At 39.1% G+C, this 6,000-nt stretch overlaps 1 protein-coding gene across 3 annotated transcripts in view; it reads left to right on the plus strand.

Moving 5' to 3' along the window:
* Positions 1–5,208, plus strand: part of Sec23ip (SEC23 interacting protein) — a 44,185-nt gene extending 38,977 nt beyond the window's left edge. For 2 of the 3 annotated variants that reach the window (XM_047553548.1, XM_047553546.1), the window contains exon 19: positions 3,547–5,208. The gene's annotated coding sequence lies outside the window, so the exon portion shown is untranslated. The remainder of the gene's footprint in view (positions 1–3,546) is intronic. The other variant, XM_047553547.1, reaches the window with a different exon arrangement.
* Positions 5,209–6,000: the final 792 nt, after the last annotated feature.

Consider the following 6,000-nt stretch of genomic DNA (forward strand, 5'->3'; position numbering starts at 1 on the left):
GGTCTTATTTCCTCCAGGGGAGACAGTAAACAATTGAAGTGTGCCAGAGAGTGCATCAGGGTAAGGAGGGTAGTAGTGTGCTTGGGGTGGGAGCAAGTTGCTCTTGTGTAGAAGAGGGCCAGGTACATCCTCTGGTAAAGTGGCCTTGGATCAAGTGAGCCGGGGGAAGTCTAGGGGAAGAAGATCTTTTCAGTCAGAGAGAACAACTGCCTCATTCTTTGTAATGTATTCTGTTGAATGTTGAACTACAATTTATTTAAAATAGTCCTCTACTGATAGGCATTTAGATTATTTTATTACTGGTGAGAACAGTGCTTCTGTGATACATATTTTAATAGTTGCACTGCATTCCATTTTATAGTTTTGCTACTTATTAAAATACTTAATTTATCCCCCATTGTTGGGTTTTAGGCGATTTTCCAAATTTTTCCTTTAACACGTAATATAATTCTGAAATGTAGTTTCACATACTTTATGCATACCTCTGACCTTTTGCTTGAGATGAGTTCCTAGAAGTAGCATTGTTAGACTTAGGAACATTGTGCATTTTGCAAGGTTTTTGATTCATACTTTTTGCTAACTTGCATTCCAGAAAGGCTGCTCAGTTTTTACATCTGCTTTCAGTACGTAAGTGGCAGTTTTTCAGCACCTTTGCCAACACTGGGTATTATTGTTTTTAAAAATTTTGCCACTTGTTAGGATTGTTGTATCATTTTAACTTACGTTTCCATTACTAGTGAAGTTGAACATTTTTGGTGTATGACACCTGCCTGATTGTATTTCTTCTTTTGTTAATTGCTTGTTCCTGACCCCTGTATATCTTTTCTGGAAGTGTGGGGTAGGCTACTTTTGTTTCTTACTGATTTATAATTATGATTTTTAAAGATATTAACCTTTTTTTCTTTTTTTGAATTTATTTTGATTCACTGTATACAAATGGGGTACATTTAATTTCTCTGGTTGTACACGGAGTCACACTATTTGTGCAATCATACATGTACATAGAGTAATGATGATGTTTGTCTCATTATCTTTCATTATCCCCCATTCCCTCACCACCCCTCATTTTCCTCTACACAATCCATCCTTCCTCCATTCTTGCCTTACCTGCCCCCACTCCCCATTATGTATCATCATTCACTTATCAGAGAAATCATCTGGGGATTGGCTTATTTCATTTAGCATGATATTCTCCAACTCCATCCATTTACCTGCAAATGCCATAATTTTATTCTTCTTTATGACTGAATAATATTCCATTGTTATATGTACCAGTGTTTTTATCCATTCACCTATTGAAAGTTGCTTCTACAATCTCGCTATTGTGAATTGAGCTGCTGTAAACATGGATGTGCCTGTGTCACTGTGTATGCTGATTTTAAATCCTTGAGGTATAGATCAAGGAGTGGGATAGCTGGGTCAAATGGTGGTTCCATTCCAAGATTACTGAGGAATCTGCATACTGCTTTCCAGGGTGGCTGCACCAATTTGCAACCCCAGCAGCAATGTATGAGTGTACTTTTTTCCCCAGATCCTCACCAACACCTGTTGTTGCTTGTATTTTTGATAATAGCCATTCTCATTGGGGTGAGATGGAATTTTAGGGTAGTTTTGATTTGCATTTCTCTTATTACTAGGGATGTTGAACTTTTTTTTCATATATGTGTTGATTGCTCATTTTGTGAAGTGTCTGCTCATTTCCTTAGCCCATTTATTGATTGGGTTATTAGTATTCTTGGTGTAGAGTTTTTTGAGTTCTTTATAGATTCTGGGGATTAGTGCTCTGTCTGAAGTATGTGTGGCAAAGATTTTCTCCCACTCTGTAGGCTCTCTGTTCACATTGTTAATAGTGTTCTTTGCTGAAAAAAAGTTTTTTAGTTTGATTCTATCCCAATTATTGATTCCTGCTTTTTATTTCTTGTGCTAGATATTAACCTTTTATCATTATAAATATTTTTTTCCAGTTCAGTATTTGCCTTTTGTTTTTGCTTATGCTTTAGAGTTGTAGGGCAAGTTAGGGAGCATGTTTAGAAAATGTAGTCCAATTTTTTAAGATCAGTTATTACTTAGATATTTATTTTCTTTTTGTTATTTTTTTTCATTTGACTTTATAATTTACAAGAACATGGTCTCAAGAGGGATTTAACTTTTTTCTTACTTTAATAATTTTTGCCTGTGCCATATATTAAATAATGCACCCTTTATCATTGGCATTTGTTTTCCAGATTCTTGTATATACGTATGCATGTGTGGTGCTAGGGATCAAACCCAGGGCCTCATGCATGCTAGGTAAGCCATACCACTGAGCTATACTCTTAGCCCATTTTCTGGGCTTTTTGGTCTCTTCTGTTGATTTATTTATCTCACCATCATATTTCATTGATTTCAAGTCATGTATTCCCTATTTTAACATCTTCAGTTTGGAATGCATCTTAACATTAGCTGTTTGTGAATTGGGTTCTAAGAGGGCATGCATTGACCTGTGCCAGCCACTTGGGGGCACTACCCACCTACGTCTGCTTAGGCTGATTTTTCTCCTTGAGCTTCTTGGTCCCTGCTGCTAGTGTGAACCAGACCCCAGAATCTTCAGGTGGAGTGGGCAGGGGTACCACTTGATGTTCAGGGAATCTCCTCCCTTGTCTCATGTCGAAGAAGAGCTGTGAGGCTTTTTCACTATCCCTTTTGCATGGAGGGTTTTTCTTTTTACGTCTCATCATGGCTGTGGCCATTTGATGTCCCTACTTCTTGTGAAGCTTGACTCCTTCAAGCCTCTTTCCTGGGTATCTTTCATTTTTGTGGTACGTAAAACAGTGGCATGCTCTGTGGTGTGTTAATAATGGTAATTTTATACTTTTTAACACCTGGCAATACAAGTTTTCAGTATACCAAAGTCTTGACTCTTATCGCCAATCAATTTTGAAATGATTTAAGTTTTCCTGACTCTATCTGCCTTCTCAAAACAAACAAAACTCAAAAAAAAAAAAAAAAAAAAAAGCAATCTGAGGATTTGAAGTTACCTACTAAGAAAACCTTAGGGCCTTATCTCACACAGGATTTGTTCACTCTGCCTTTATTCCTCATGTACTTGCTTATAAAATTTAGTCTAGAACCTAAGTTCCTAATACTAAACTGATAAATAAAATAATTGAAAATATTATGCTTGATTCATTCAGAGACCAGTTAAGATAAATAATATTTTCATGTTTATTTCCTTTTATTCCTTTTCCAGAATTATTCTTTAAAAATTCTTTTAAAAGCCTCAAATTAACCTGAGTGATAATTAAGATTTTGTCTTTCATTTTCCATACTTACTTTGTTACAAAGATGATTGTGCTCGTCCACTTGCTGAAGGCACCTGTGCCCTTGGGGCCTTTGGATGGCATGCCTGAGCCGTGCGCTCTCAGGCTGCTGTCTGCAGGGTTTGTTCAGGAAGGTTGAGCACCAGCCCCTTCAGAAAGGAGCCACGGTGCATTGTTATATTACATTCTCACTGTACATTTGTGATGTTTACTAAGTTTTCTTTTTAAGACTTTCTTCTCTTCACAGAAAGTCCCGGGATAAATCACCTTGGTGAAGAACCCTCCAAGGACGTTCCCAGTCTGCTGCAGTGACAGATGATTGGAAAGTGATGCATCGATAGTCACACACACATTTCTCAGATGTGGGGTTCGTTCAGAAGACAGTACATGGAATGAAAAGGCAATGAAAAAAATCAGTACTGCATTTGGACAGTATGGATGAGAAAATGTAATTATAAAAATGATGCAATGAAAAAATCCTCAGATCTGTTTAGTTGTTTAGTTGTCAAAGTTAAGTGTGAGCTCAATGAAGAAATATTTGTAGCATGCAAATGGTTATTTCTGTTTCTGAAAAACTACCGTCAGTGGGCTATTAAACTTACATTTTTCTTTTTATTAGCGCAGTATGTTCTTTTATTCAAGTATGGACTTCCTGAGAAACTATAGTAACATGATTTTCAAGAAACATGTTATACTTTCAGTGTGAATTGTGGTTCTGAGCTGCTTTGATGAAGGGTCCTCTCTGTGAAGAGGAAGTGACCAAGGTCACTTACAGTTCAAGCTGGGTCTGTGGTGTGGTGAAGCCTGGTTGTGAAGTGCTCTTACTTCCCAGAAGTCCTGCGATGGTGGGCTGGGAGTGCCCCCCTGCATTAGGAGGAGGGAGCAAATGGCAGGTTTTCATTTGGTCGTCGGAGAGAGCGGGCAGTTGCCTCATTGCTGAAGTTGTGCTTAATGTGAGAACCAAAGTAGAGGGTTTTGTGTCTGGTTTGTATTAATTTCACTTATACCAAAGTGTTTGAAAGTATGAAATGTATTGCTTCTAGGCTGTAAAGCGACTTCAAGAAAAGACTGCTCTGTAATATTAGACTTTGCTTTACCATCAAATTATCTAAATATTTTCCTAATCCTACATGGTGATTTTCTTCTTTTGTTACATAGTAGAAACATTTTACATTGTTTACATAGTTCTCATGGAACATGGAATTTTTTAAAAGCTACATATGATACACATTTTTGTGTATATATATATTCTAATTGGTGTGAATAAAACAGTAACATCCAAGATTTTTTAAGCAGCAAACTTCTGTATTCGTATGTCTTCCTTTAATAGTATTCCTTTGAGGCAGGCATGGTGGTGCATGCCTGTAATCCCAACAGTTTGGGAGGCTGAGGCAGAAGAATCGCAAGTTCAAGGCCAGCCTGGACAATTATTGAGAACCCTGTCTTAAAATAAAAAATTAACAAGGGTTGGGAACGTGGCTCAGTGGTAGCGCACCCCTGGGTTCAATCCCCAGTACTGAAAAACAACAACCACCACCCGTGAGTTCCGTGTCATTCCCTTTCTATTTCTACTATATCTGTAGTTAATACAGGAACTTCATAACTTGCTGCTAATAACAGAATGAGAACAGCAAAATTTTGGAGCCGCAGTTGGCCCCAGATGGCATATATTGCAACCGCCTCAATTTTCTAGATGAGGATACGACGCTAAATGGCCTTCCCAGACTGATAGTGGCAGATCTGGGCTGGAACACAGATTTATTGACGCCCTTTCAGCCTTCATTTCTCTATGCCAGGACAAATTGCTTTTCACTTAATTTTCACTTAACTCCCCAGTACTGATGAAATAAAGAAAAATGGGGGTTATTTATGTATATTTTAATAAAGTCCTGTTTGATTTTTCAGCTTACAGTGGGTTTCCTTTGTTCTGTTCTGCTGGCCTTCTGAGTGGTGGGTGGAGGGGAGGCCTCCTGGGCCAGAGTCCACGGGAGAAATGTGCCAGCGGAGTGTCTGGATTCTTCCCATTTCATTTTAATACCTGAAGAAACAATAGAATTTTTGGAACCTGTCTGAGGACCTGTTTTTCCATCACTGTACAGTCTTTTAAAAAACAAAAACATTCTAGGTCCCCTGAGGGCAGAGTCTGGAGTCAAGTCTTGTTCACTGTTGTCAGGACCATGTCTAGCAGAGCGTCTTCCAGAGTAGGGAACTTTCCAGATACTTGTTAAAGTCAAAACCATGATTTAACACCTGAAAGAGACCTGAGAGGACCCTTTGGGTGGTGTGCAGGGTTTTAAAAAGCAGCAGGACCCTTCCACTGAAGACATTCAGATTCAGCCTGCAGACAGAGGAGAACAGCTGACCAAGCAGAGCAGCTCGCCCCTCCCGGGGACCTTGCCCGGTCCCTGATCACCATTAACGCTCTTGTCTTCCAGGGGTGGGGGTGGGGGTCAAGCCTTTAGTCATTCTGCAAGGGTTTCATGTACAGTTTGGGACAAAACTTTAAAAACATTAGCATCTGAACTCTGAGGAGAAGAATCCTAAAACTGACGGGACTTCGGGCCTGGCGAGTTAGCTGATGCTGTAGGTATACGAGTGGCCGTGGCTTTCCCAGTCTGACAGTCACGTGTGCTTCTCAAATCCAAGCAGATAAACATGCTTTGTCAAAACAGCATGATTAAAAGAGAAGGAAATGACACAG

This window comes from Sciurus carolinensis, chromosome 5 (assembly GCF_902686445.1).
Source record: "Sciurus carolinensis chromosome 5, mSciCar1.2, whole genome shotgun sequence".
Taxonomy (NCBI): Eukaryota; Metazoa; Chordata; class Mammalia; order Rodentia; family Sciuridae; genus Sciurus; species Sciurus carolinensis.